The 12,777-nt window shown below is 40.9% G+C and overlaps 1 long non-coding RNA gene across 1 annotated transcript in view; it reads right to left on the bottom strand.

The window, feature by feature from the left end:
• Positions 1-8,995: 8,995 nt before the first annotated feature.
• The window catches only part of LOC310636093, a 32,450-nt gene continuing 28,668 nt past the window's right edge, over positions 8,996-12,777 (bottom strand). Inside the window, exons 2-3 of the long non-coding RNA XR_014491602.1 lie at positions 11,502-11,622; positions 8,996-9,300 (exon numbers count right to left, since the gene is read on the bottom strand). This is a non-coding gene — a long non-coding RNA (uncharacterized lncRNA). The remainder of the gene's footprint in view (positions 9,301-11,501; positions 11,623-12,777) is intronic.

The following is a 12,777-nucleotide window of genomic DNA, read 5'->3' as shown; positions in this document are numbered from 1 at the left end:
CATCCATACAACCTTTATTTTTCTTCTATTTACCAGTTCACCCAGCTGCACTGACCTGTTCAATGTCTCTGTACCACTCTCTGACTCAACCCCCTCATAACATCTAAGGTTACCAAGTATAGTGTAGCAATCTACCAAGTGTGGACTGCCATACCTCAGTCTACCTGCTTAACACAGCTCATTCCTCCTCTTCCGTGATTGGTCTCCAGTTACCCTGGTTTTGCTACCTCTGTTTATTCCTGTAGCTTTTTGGATACCCCCCCTCCAGATTGTCTTTTCAAGTATGACTTTTATTTCCCAACTTTTAGCTCTGCAATCACTGTCTTCACAATATTTAGACTCCATTTCTTATCAAATCGTAGCTGTTATTAATCTTGTAGCCCTATATTCTTAGTTGATGTTGGTCAAAGACCCAAATGAGGATATACAAAATTATCAATTCAGAAAACGACACCTTCCCCCCCTTTTTTACACAGTATTCTTGACGTTTTTCGCATGGTTGAAAATGGACCATAGATGGAAAAATATGGCTTTTGCAGCTCTAGCAGCACATTGGACTAATTGATCGTGTTTTGTTGCTTTGCAATTCATTGCCTCTGGTTATTAAGAAACACAAGCAAACTGGCTTTGGCAACACTGATTAGTGTTTCCTTGTCATCCCTGGATGCATTGGTTTCTATTTTGTAGGAACTTTTTATTTCAAAAACTAAGGAACATTTTTATTTCTGGACTAGGCTGGGCTTGGTGGAACACAGGCTGTCATAATGTGATCCTGCACAAGCTCTAATAGAATGAGTGATAGGTCATCCTTCAGGTCTGCTGGCCTGTTTCTGAATCCTGACATTTTACACCTAAGGAGGCTCAGCTAACTGACAGCAGTTATATGGCTTTGGTTGAACTTGAAAAATTAAGCAGGGTTGGACCAGCTGAGTTCTTGAATGGAAGACAACTAAGAAACCCCAAACACTTTAAATTGGGAAATAAAATAAAATCCCTCCAAAAGACAATGACACACCCTTATTATTGACCACAAAACTATGTGGATGTGAAGAGGCACCAGAGATTAGTCCCAAAAGAGACTACCCTATTAAGCAGGGGTGTCAAACTCAATTTCATTGAGGGCTGCATCAGCATTGCGGTTGCCCTCAAGGGGGCCAGGTGGGTATGGCCTGGGTGGGCATGGCCTACTGGGTGGGCGTGGCTAGAGTGTGTATGGCCTACTGGGTGGGCGTGGTCAGCACTACATCGTCCGCATCAAGGGTGCCTATGGGGGCCTGGGCAGGAGTGGGACAGATCTGAGGGTCTCTGGCAGGAGGAGGGTCTCTGGGCCAGGGCCAAGGCAGTGGGGGCCATTCCCTCACTGTTTCCAGGATGGCTTCGCGGGCCACATGAAACCACTTTGCGGGCCGCATCTGGCCCCCGGGCCTTGTGTTTGACATGTCTGCTATTAAGGGTTTGTTTAAAGCAGGGATGTCCAACTTTGACAGCTTTAAGACTTCTAATTTCCTCTCTCAGAATTTCCCAGCCGGCAATTCTTGAGTTCTTGATGTCCACAAGTCTTAAAGTTACCAAAGTTGGAAAGCCCTGGTTTAAAGCATTTTTAGCTATATTCACTGGAATATAATTGCCATAGTAGCCTATTGCTATGAAATCGGCAAAATTGTCCCAACTTTGTAAGCTAAGCAAGATCAGACCAAGGTATTTGCTGGATGGGAAATCCCTACAAAATCTTAGGATTGTAGGCTGGACCATCAAGTGAAACAAAAACAAACAAACTGCCCCCCCCCCAAAGCTCTTCAACAAAAACTTGATCATTGTCGGGGATGTCACCAGACATTACATTTAATTTGAAGGATGCTTTAGTTGCTTTCAGCTTTTCTGTTCTTGGGTATTATCTACCATACATCTAATAGGCAAAAAGGAAGGATTCCATGATTAAGGGCTCCTCTGGACACACAAAAGTACTTACAGATATAAGAACTAGTGTATTGATGTGATATTTATATTGCTTGTAGTTATTTTATAAGAGTTAAAGTGCGATAGATTTAATAGTTTATTGTTGTTTGCATAAGGTAGATTATGATTGTTTGTATTTTTATACCCTGTATTTAGCTCTGGGAAGTCGGGGAGGGGGGAGGGGGAAGGGAGGGAGGTGTCAGGGAGGGGTGGGGAGAGGGGAGGGGGTTGGGAGGGGTTTTGTTTTGTTAAAAATGTATTGTAAAACTTTTCAATAAAAAAAAGAACTAGTGAGATTTAATTTTTGTACAAAGATGGAAAGTGATTTGGGATCTCCAGCACTGTGCATACTTATACATACTTACTGGCAATGGAGATGCCATGGACATAAAGGCAGTTTTCCCAGGGTTGGGGAATGCAAGAAAATTAATGGCAAAATTTGTGATACACACACACATCCATGACCAACCACAAGACAGGGAAGCTTTCTGGTCAAAACAAGTGAGGATACCGTATATACTTGAGTATAAGCCGAATATTTCAGCCCACTTTTTGGGCTGAAAAATTCCACTTCGGCTTATACTCCAGTCAACAAAAAAAACTTACCGAGGACTTGTGCGCGGCCGAGGCTTTGGTGCTTCCGGGATTGCGCGCACCTCTCCCAAGCCACCGCCGTCCGGAGACCTGCCGAAGTTTGGGGAGGTTTGGGGAGGTGCGCGCGCACCTCCCCAAACCTCCCCAAACGTCGGCAGGTCTCCGGATCTCCGTGCCTTGCCTGCCTGCTTCTTTCCGCTGCGGAAAGAAGCAGGCAGGCAGGTCACGGAGATCCGGAGACCTGCTGACATTTGGGGAGGTTTGGGCACCTCCCCAAATCTCCCCAAACTTCGGCAGGTCTCCGGACGGTGGCGGCTTGGGAGAGGTGCGCGCGATCCTGGAAGCACCGAAGCCTCGGCCGCGCGCAAGTCCTCGGTAAGCTCCGGGCGGTCACTTGCTTCGCGTCTCCTGAGGGAAGGGGGGGGCGACTGGAGCGTGCGTGTTTCCTCGCCTGCTGGGCGCCGCGATTTGCCCGGGGAACGCGCGGGCCCGAATGGCAGCGTGGAGCGAGGAAGCGGACAGCCAGGGCTTCCCCGAGAGCCGCGGCCACACAGGGTATTCCTGTGTATTCAGGCTTGCAAAATGGCGGATCGAGCCTCTGCTGGCGGCGGAGGCTTGCAGAACGGCGGATCGGCTTATACTCGAGTCACGAACTTTTTCCAGTTTTTGGGGGTGAAAATGGGGGTCTCGGCTTATACTCGAGTCGGCTTATACTCAAGTATATATGGTAATTCTTGTCATTTCAATCGTATGTGTGGTTTGAATAACATGTTCTCCCTGTGATTTTGTGTGTGTGTGTGTGTGTGTGTGTGTGTGTGTGTGTGTCTATTTAAACTGAACAAATGATGGTCCATGAATAAGGCCTTTTGGAGGTTGGCAGAAACACAAAAGTTGATGAAGCAGTTCAAAGGATTTTAAGAGAGGGAAAAAACAGTGTCAGCATTTTTTTAAAGGGCTGTAGTGGTTTTACTTTTAATTGAATGAAATAATGTTGGACCAGGGTGTCATCTTTAGGTCTTGGGCCTCTTTACAGATACGATTTTACCTGACCAAAAAGTATTTGATACCTAGCAGCCTTTAATTTATTGCTTACAATTGCTTCAGGTTTGACCATACCATAGCTGCTATATAAATATTGACTGATACTGTACTGTGCTGCAGTATTTATTTTACAGGTGTTTCTTTCTCATGAAGTATTGTAATCTGAATAAAGTTCAGTAATCTTTAAAGGAACCTCTGGTCATTGCTATCATCTATTAACCTGGTAAAGGGGCAGTTTTACACTCAACTGGATCACTGCTTCATCTAGTTATCCATTCTACGTTGTGACTAGCAGCAGTATAACTGACTTTTCCATTTTAGTACATGGAGTCACTTCACCAACAATGCCTCCCAGCAAGAGCAATTTAATATAGACCATTATGCATTGTTTACTTGGTGAAGAATGCACCTTACATTTTTCATTCCTGAATTAGCAAAGAGAAACTGTATTTTTAAGGTACAGCTTCCTTTTTAAAACGTCACAGAATTATAGAGTTCTTAGAGTCCAACCCTTTGTAACCCAGCCTCTTCTGAAAAGCCTGCAGAGATAAATAAATTAAAAAAAACCCCACAATCTCCACTGTTCTAGTATTGTACAGATCTTACCATCAGGATTTCCCCATTATATTTAAAGGTAATAGAGATAGCTTTTGTTATGTACTGGGCTCTTGTGAAATACCACGTGGGTTGCTGGAGCAGCTAACGGCTCTCCAGCAACCCAGACTACAAGCCTAAAAAGGTAAAGGTTCCCCCGCACATGCGTGCTAGTCGTTTCCAACTCTAGGGACTGGTGCTTTTCTCCGTTTCAAAGCCAAAGAGCCAGCACTTGTCCGAGGACGTCTCCATGGTCATGTGGCCGGCATGACTAGACTAGACATGACTAGTGGCTGTGGGTTTGTGGTCTATATCACAAGACCTATTACAAGATCCATTGCAAGACCCTCACTTGACACAGCCACACCTGACTCATCACAAGACCTACTGACCACATGAAGCCCTTATGAACAGAACACTGATACTGACATCTCCGAAACTCCACTGAAGATGTTACCTAGCCTGGTAAACAAAATGTTTGGAAATGAACCCACAAGCTCAGAGAATGAGCCTTCACCCTCATCCCACCCGAGCTACAGTTATTTGCCACTATTGCAAAGATGTGTTAGTTATGCCACTTCGAACTTCCTGGAGGAAACATGACAGATATAGCTCATAAATATATAAATAACAAGGTTAGCATGAGTTTTAAGATTTAAAATGTAGGTAAGGATTGAGCAGGACTAATGACAGCTATATATGCTTTTCTGTGTTAATCTTTTATCATATCAGTAAAAAGCCCACAATCATGTTAAAAATGCTACCGAACAGCTCTGGAGATTGGCAGAGTTATTGTCTTATTTGCAATAGCTAAGATGTACCTTCCACACCCAACTTTGCTCATTCAAGTTCTGTTTTACCAAATATTTGTATATTCTCTCTCTCTCTCTCATATATATATATATATATATATATATATATATATATATATATATATATATATATATATATATATATATATATATATATATGTGTGTGTGTGTGTGTGTGTGTGTGTGTGTGTGTGTGTGTGTGTGTGTGTGTGTGTTTTCGTAGATTCTCGCGGGTGTCTGTATGTGTAGATCTAGAGTCTCGGGTTTCTTCCCGCGTTCCTTTCATCTTCAGAAAGTTGTGGCGACGTTTCGACGAAATCCCATCCGTCATCATCAGGCCGGAGTGTTTCTCCTGCTGCTTCCAGAAGCAATGCGTGGTCTGGCTGTTCTTTTCCTTCCAACTGCCGGTGGGGCTGTGTTCTGACTGGGTGGAGGCGTGGCTGCTTTCTGATTGGGTGGGGGTGATATATTGATATATTAATAATATAATGGTAGTTTAACTTTCCCCTGAAACAAGAAGAATTGGCCACTCCTGTTCTAGGTACAGAAGATAAAATGGCATCTCTGAATAAAACATGATCATGCTTTTATACTGCAGCTCTACCACTGAAAGCATCTGTTCATAGGCAAATGAACACATTAGATCAACATTTGATGTGATGTGTATTACAACTTATGGACAATCCTCTTCCTGCTAGCTGAGTTTATGAGAAATGATATTCTCAGATGATTCTGAAAGGCATATACATTGTTTTTGTGTCTAGATTATTTTTTCTCCTTTCAAGGCTCTGTGAGCATGACCTAACAGGCAGAAAATATTCCACTGATGTGTTATGAAGTTGTTGCTTTAAGGGATGTTGCAAAATGCTTCCCGGAGCCCCCAGTCATATTCAGCTAAAAAACAAATATTTAGACGACGTTTTCTTTGTTGTGTTTTAAAATCTGGAGGAATAATGGGGTTCTCTAACAAGCCACTGATTTTGTTCATTATATGAAACTATACAGAAAACTATTGTCCTCACAAAGACCCATTTAATCTCTATCACAGCAACTCATAATGACTTGAATTATAATTTCAATAATAGATGCTTTTAAGAATAATCTGTGCTATTAATTACCAAAGGGCATATTTTCTAACCCTTGTATAGCCAACCAACTTTGGAAGCATGTATTTTAATCCATTAATAACTTTTATCATGTTTCATCCAGTTGCTTTTTCAAAACTCAGCTTCATCCTTTATATTTGAAAGGGATGAGGGGTGTGTGTGTCAAATTGAGCTCCATGCTGTTACTGTAAAAACTTTGGTACAGAACACTAATCTGTTTATTTGTTCAGCTTATATACTTCTAAATCAATGCAAACACTATAGTCAACAGTAAAATTCCATGTTAAGTTTACATTACATGAAAACCATCAATTACTAATCAATTTACAAAAATATAAGAATAATAATATGTGAATACTGTAATCATAATCAAACGAAGTACAGGTGGTCCATGAGTTACGACTGTAATGGTTGTTAAGTTGTTACGGCCTTAAAACATTTACAGCGTTTTTAGCAAGTTCCCAAAACAAATGTAAGTAAATTCAAGATAAAGTAATGATGGCAACAACAATAATAATATTCATAAAATGTTCTATGAAACAGTTCCATCTTAAGTACCGGTAGTTTCTAGAAGATTAGAAGGGATGGAGCAAGTCTGGACTCTAAGGGGAGGCTCTTCCACAAGGCCTGAACAACTGAGGAACCACACCTTTGTCCCTTTTCCTGCAAGGTATTATTTCTGAGTAAGTCTACTGACTGCCATAGTTACCATAAAGCAACTGTGAAACTGGAGTAAAAGGGTCAGGTCCCAGAAACAGAAGTACTACTGTTGGGAAGAGAGATTGGGACAAAATGATGTAGTCAGTTTGCTTTAACTGTAGTGTGATGTGAGAACACACTGACTACATAACATTATGTACTGCTCCGTCCTGCTTGTTCAACATTCTGTGGTTAAACCATTGTGTTGAGCACTTTATTCAGCTGCCTACAGAGCTGGCAAGCATAATCAAAGTATATCAGACATCTGGGATAACCATTAACACAAGCATAAAATTGGCTGGATGTCTCTGGGATGTTAACAATCTGAATTTCATCTGCTAAGAGACTTTAAAGGAAATGAAGGCTCGGGAGCAATAGCTACCACCTTGACTGGATACAACCAGGGCTTTTTTTGTCATAGAATGCTCAGAATGGAGTTCCAGCACCTTTTTTTTTTTGGATGGAACCTTGTACAGTAGGCAAGGCGGGTTGTATGACATGTGTGAGTTCCAGCACCTTTTTCTTTTACCAAAAAAAGCACTGGATACAACCTATTAATTTTTAAAAACAAGTACAGTGTAAAGTTGGTTTAACAACTTTGTAAAAACTAAGTCTGAAAAAAAATTGCCATTTCTAAAAACTAGTTTCTTCAAACAAAACAAATTCCTAAGGCTCGGCACTCGTCAGTTGTTGTGACGTGTCATTAAACAAACCTGCAATACACTTACAAAGGGTTCATAACAATAATACAGTTAAGATGTGTGAAGTGCCAGTCATAACTTGTCCTTCCATGTCTTTAAATGAATTTTTCTGTAACTTCCTGTTCAGTCTGGATTTATCTTGTCCCACAGGTTTCAACAAGATGATTTTAAACTTTTCTTCTTTGCTGCTATTTTGTTATCTATCCCATGTGAACATCTGTTCATTTTATCTCAGAGTTATTCATTTCAGAGTTCTGTCTGTACTATTCTGTTAGTTATATCAATATCTTAGGAAAGAAATTACTGTACACTTCTCTCTTTTAGTACTGTAGAACCCATTTAGTAGCTGTACAAACAATTTAATGAGTATGTGGATCCCTCAAATTCTCTTCTCTTCTCTTCTCTTCTCTTCTCTTCTCTTCTCTTCTCTTCTCTTCTCTTCTCTTCTCTTCTCTTCTCTTTTCTTCTCTTCTCTCCTCTCCTCTCCTCTCCTCTCTTCCCTTCCCCTCCCCTCCCCTCCCCTCCCCTCCCCTTCCCTTCCCTTCCCTTCCCTTCCCTTCCCTTCCCTTCCCTTCCCTTCCCTTCCCTTCCCTTCCCTTCTCTTCTCTTCTCTTCTCTTCTCTTCTCTTCTCTTCTCTTCTCTTCTCTTCTCTTCTCTTCTCTTCTAACACTGGCTCACAGCTCAAGAAGCAGGTTTGAGCAATTCTGTAGGTTTAAATGGGATTTGTGCCTGGATAACATGTTTTGAATTTCAGAAAATAGTCTGAGTCACAATAAATTGCCTAGATACCAGGATGACTTTAAAACGAGGAGTATGAAATTAAAAACTCTGGACAAGTTTCAAGTTAGATCCACCATCTACTATTTTAGAAAGATGAATTTTGTAGTATTCCCTTTTTATCCTTAAGTTTGCACATAGGCTAGTTTTTGTATAGTTTATCCATAGAAGAGTACATTTTGACCCTGTTGTTTAGAAACAACTGGTTTAATGTGATAATGTGCCTGCTTTCATTGCTAACCTGTTACTCTAGAGCAGGGGTGTCAAACTGCCAGCCCACCGGCCGGATGCGTCATCAGGAAACCATGCCCACCCCATTACCAGCAATGGAGAAAAAGCTCCATTGATCACGTGATGTCGCGAGTTTGACGTGTCTGCTCTAGAGTAAAGGATTTTGTGTGGTATTGTAGTGGAAAAACCCAATGGAATAGACAAGAGACAGCAACAGAAAACAATAATTCTTACTTTAAGATTCAGAGGTTTATTTTTCTAATAATTTGGAACATAGCATAATAGCATCACTTACATTAACAACCCATTGCAATGAGGACCAAGTGTTATAGCAGAATCCAAAAGGACAGCTTTAGGCCAATGGCAAATCAATCAGGTCCAGTCCCAACCCTTTATACCCTTTCTCATTCTAAGACTGTAGTCAGATGGTCTGCTGACTTTTGCTGACTTCTGCTTTTGCTGACCTTTTTACTGACCTCCTGCTGACTTTCTGCTGAACATAACTTTCCACATATACGTACCTGTGTACACTGGAACCCACATCCGTCAGCTACTTCAGTTCCCTATTTCTTACTGTTCCAGTCCTTATGTTCTAAATATATTGGAAGCAAGCAAGCTTAGCAAAAATCATATTAAGTAAAATACAATTGCAAACTGCAAAATTAAGTATAGCACAGACTTTGGTTCATTACTTTGTCCATGAGGCCTGATTCAGTTTACCTGGGCCTAAACCTTGCATAAAAGAACAATAGCCAATATTTTCATTTTCCACAGTCCCCACTTCTTGTCTGTAAGGATAACAAAAACATAAGCAAAAAGATAAGATTATAAGGATTCTGGGGTAAAGGGTCTACAATAGTTCCACAGTATAAAGCAGCTTATAGTGTTAGGGGCCATCCAGACAGAAGAGTAATATTCATCAAAATTGAGTAAATAAAAGGAATAATTTAAAAAATAAACCTTTTAATGCACGTTAGGAAATATAAATCTTCTGGAGATTTTGAAAGAGGCTCATAAGAACTTGCCCCTTTGTTAAAAGAAATAAAAGTATCTTTCAAAACTCAGACCTCTTCAAACATAAGATTTAGATTATTTAGAACGGTAGTTCTCAAACTTTTTCTCTTTTTACAACCTGCAAATCATGGTTACCTATCAGGGAAGGAAGTAACATTTGTGTGTCCTGAGGTATAGGTAGTCCTCAACTTACAACAGCCTTGGTGGAGCAGTGGGCTAATGCCTCCTTAAGTAACACCAGCTGCCTGCAATTATTGCAGGTTCGCATCCCACCAGGCTCAAGGTTGACTCAGCCTTCCATCCTTCCGAGGTAGGTAAAATGAGGATCCAGATTCTTGGGGGCAATTAAGCTGACTTTGTAATAATGCCGCTTGAGGTGTGTGTGAAAGCCCTAATAAGCAGGCATATACATAGAATGAAGGCTACTGCTAAGCTTGTAAGCCGCCCTGAGTCTTCGGAGAAGGGTGGGATATAAATGGAATTAAAATAAAATAAATAAAAATAAAAAATAAATTTAGTGGCCATTCAAAGTTACAATAGCACTGAAAAAAATGACTTAGGACCATTTTTCACAGTTACAACATTTGCAGCATCCCCATGATCAAAATTCAGATGCTTGGCAACTGACTCATATTTATGACCATTGCTGTGTCCCAGGGTCATGTGATCACTTAATAGCCAGATTCACTTAACAACCGGGTTACTAACTTAACAACTACAGTGATTCACTTAACAATTGAGGCAAAACAGGTCATAAAATGGGGCAAAATTCACTTAACAAAAGTCTCACTTAACAATAGAAATGTTGGGGTCAATTGTGGTCATAAGTCGAGAACTATTTATACGAGGGCAATTTGGAAATAAACCTCTGTCTGGTTATCAATGACACTCGGAGATACAGAACTTTTATTATACACATTAGAACACTACAACATTACATTACTTTTCGACATAATCACCATTCAAATTGAGGCCCTTGTCATAACACATTACAAGGTTTGAACTTCCTTAGTAGTAGTCGCTTGGCACCAAATCTGGGATATAGGGTGTGTGTGTGTGTGTGTGTGTGATCAAAAATATCCCAATGGAATTGCTTCAAAAGTTCTTGGGCGCATTTAGCAGTGTGCGGGCAAGCATTATAATAGAGCCTTGGTGGAGCAGTGGGCTAATGCCTCCTTAAATAACACCAGCTGCCTGCAATTAGTGCAGGTTCGCATCCCACCAGGCTCAAGGTTGACTCAGCCTTCCATCCTTCCGAGGTAGGTAAAATGAGGACCCAGATTCTTGGGGGCAATTAAGCTGACTTTGTAATAATGCCGCTTGGGTGTGTGTATGAAAGCCCTAATAAGCAGGCATATACATAGAATGAAGGCTACTGCTAAGCTTGTAAGCCGCCCTGAGTCTTCGGAGAAGGGCGGGATATAAATGGAATTAAAATAAATAAAATAAATAAATAAATTATCGTGAACCAACACCACACCAGAAGTCAGCAGGTCCCGATGCTGATTATGGATGGCTCGTCTAAGTTTTTGTAATGTTTCACAGTAGACTTCTCAATTGATCTTCGAACCACACTCCATGAACTTCACTAGCAGTACTCCCTTGGCATCTTCACTTCTGGTGGGATTTTCTGTGGCACCACTTCTGGTGGCGACTACTACTAAGGAATTTCAAACCTTGTAAGACTTTATGACAAGTGCCTCAATTTGAATGGCGATTATGTCGAAAAGTAATGTAATGTTGTAGTTTTCTAATGTGTATAATAAAAGTTCTGTTTCTGCGACTGTCTCTCATGGATAACCGAACAGAAGTTTATTTCCAAATTGCCCTTGTACTTGGGGGCTATCTATTGATAAATAGGCTCCTAGCTTCATGTATTTCTGCTAAGCCCCAGTTTACTGAGTCTTGTTTTTTGAGTACAGCACAACTGGTTGGTCTTGTCCAATATGCTAAACCATAAACCAAAGTTACATACCATAATTGATGAGTATGCATATTGCTTGAAGCCAAATCGATATTATGGCTTAGTGATGAAGTCCTGGGGTGAACGTAGCCTGGGGTGTCATCACAGATCCAGCTGAATAGATTTTGTTGCTCTAAATAAAAACAAAGCTAAACTAAACTTTCCTTTTTCCTCTGAGCTAAGTATTGTAGGACAAAATTAGAAATAACGTAACTACTGGGGCTGCCACTGTTCTTTACTGCAGTTAGAAAAGCCATTTCTAGAGCAATTTTCCCACCTTCTTGCCACAATGGAAAACTGTTGGCCAAATGTGACAGCCAAGGCTGGAAAAAAGTCAGTGGACGGACAGGTAGCAAGAGAGAACTGTAGCTGTCAACAGTGGCTGAGGCTTCTACTGCTCCCAAATCGACTGCTCTGGAGGAAAATGACCCACCTTAATGCATGATATTGCTGTGCTTTTCCTGAGAGATGTTCCCTTCTCATCCTTTTGGTGCCTTAAATCTGCATGTAGAAATCTTTCAAGGTGCGGAGTTAGAATGAATCATTAAACGAACGTAGCAGACCACCTCAGATGTATAAGCTGCAACTAGATGTTCTAGATTTTCTTTCCTTAGATTTCTTTTTTATTTGGGGGGGGAGAGGGAAGAGGGGGCAGAGATATTTTTAAAATGATATAAAACCTATTTTAGGAGGCAGGCTACAGTGTTTGCCTGTTTCTTCAGCAAAAGAAAAAGCATACCCAGAAATAACAGAAATACTTGTGTTACCTTGTTGACAGGAAAGAGGGAAAAAAAAGCTGATTGAAAACAGGGCCTTGCTGTGTCCCGAGGAAAAAGAAATATTTTTCTTTATGAGCCCCATTTTTCCCCTCTGTATCTGCTTAGCTTGATATAAATCCTCTTGTTTGCCATTATCAAGTTAGTTAATAAATAAGAGCGCTGTTTACAAAGGCTGAGTGTCTGGAGGGTATAATAACAGGAAAAGTGAGAATCTTAAACCAACTTTCTTGCACTACCAGTTGGCGGTTAACTGAGCTAACACACACAGGGCACGACCCAGAAATAGGAAAGCCAACTTGAGTGTTTGAATGATAAAAGCATCTTTCTGATAAAGCTTTCAGTATAATCATTCTGCTTGAATGGCTAAATATACAGGGGGAACAGTGAATTTGGAATAGGCTTATTCCACAAATATTCTATCACATTTTCAGCGCCCAGTAAGGTTTTCTGCTGGAAGCTGCAGGGCTTGATTCTTGAGACAATCAACACAAGGATCTTGTGTGCCAAAC

Source organism: Vipera ursinii (assembly GCF_947247035.1).
Source record: "Vipera ursinii genome assembly, chromosome: 2".
NCBI lineage: Eukaryota > Metazoa > Chordata > Lepidosauria > Squamata > Viperidae > Vipera > Vipera ursinii.
Note: the sequence above shows the minus strand (reverse complement) of the source record. Positions and strands in the feature narration are given on the sequence as shown.